Source organism: Aplysia californica, unplaced genomic scaffold (assembly GCF_000002075.1).
Source record: "Aplysia californica isolate F4 #8 unplaced genomic scaffold, AplCal3.0 scaffold00187, whole genome shotgun sequence".
NCBI lineage: Eukaryota > Metazoa > Mollusca > Gastropoda > Aplysiida > Aplysiidae > Aplysia > Aplysia californica.
The window spans coordinates 498715-499813 of NW_004797457.1; the positions used below are offsets into that span (position 1 = coordinate 498715).

A 1099-nucleotide genomic window follows, 5' to 3' on the forward strand; every position below is an offset into this window, starting at 1 on the left:
AGACAGACAGACAGACAGACAGACAGACAGACAGACAGACAGACAGACAGACAGAGACAAAGCGAGAGAGAGAGATGAGAGAATGAAAAAGAGAGAGACGGAAAAGGAGAGTGAGAGAGAGAAAGAGAGAGTGGGGGGAAGGAGAGAGTATGGGCACCTCTGGGTTGTTAGACGAAAGGTCAGAAGAAGAAGAAGAAGAAGAAGAGAGAATTACTTTTAAAAAATTGATCCATGAGAGAATAGGGACCGATTAATAAAGAACCTTACGGACAGACAGACAGACAGACAGGCAGACAGACAGAGCAAGAAAAAAATACCACCCTCTCGTCCAGTATTCACAATAACATCTGCCAGAACAGATCGCGAACACGCATAAAAAGAACTGGTTTATTACCCATAAAAAAAATGTTTTAACATAATGAGATGATATTGCAAGCTAAGAGGAAATTGTTTCTCATAAGAAAGCAATATCAATGACGTCACCCTGAAGGCATGATGCCGGGGACCAAAAAATAAAAATATAAACAAACAAGCAAAAAACACCGGCGAGGAATGCACACTCCTAAGTACAAAATATCACCACATCCCCCCCTCTCCCACATTTACACACAAAAAAATATAATAAAAAAGAAAAGAAGAGATTATCTAATTAAAGGAATAAAGCATGTTATTTTGTTTTTGAGTAACGACATGAAAGCAACAAGAAAGCGACAAGTGAAGGCGACGACAAGAAGTTTTACTCACTCAACAGGCGAATCTGGTCCGCGTGCTATTCTGTTTACCGAGCCTCGATGTGGCTGTGCCCCCAGCCTCGCTCTGAGTTGGGCTGAAGACAGATAGAAGTGGCTTGCGCCTTCCTCTCTCCGCTGCCTCACGGTGGATTGAGCGCGCGCTTTGGTTCGTCTGCTTCGACTAGGAGGATGGAGATCGTTTGCTCAGCGTGTGGGTGAGTACACGGGGTCGTACAGACGGGGTGGGGGGGTGGCTGGGTTGAAGACTTGAATATGTCAGATAGGAATGAGAGAAAAATGAAGGGGGTTGACGATGGTGGACAGAGAATGTTAAGATATAGGAAATATAAGAGTGGCTTTGGGGTGGG

General features: G+C 44.2%; 1 protein-coding gene across 1 annotated transcript in view; it reads right to left on the minus strand.

The window, feature by feature from the left end:
• LOC101854328 (neuropeptide CCHamide-2 receptor) overlaps positions 1 to 899 on the minus strand; it is an 80838-nt gene extending 79939 nt beyond the window's left edge. The window contains exon 1 of the mRNA XM_005098586.3: positions 745 to 899. The gene's annotated coding sequence lies outside the window, so the exon portion shown is untranslated. The remainder of the gene's footprint in view (positions 1 to 744) is intronic.
• Positions 900 to 1099: the final 200 nt, after the last annotated feature.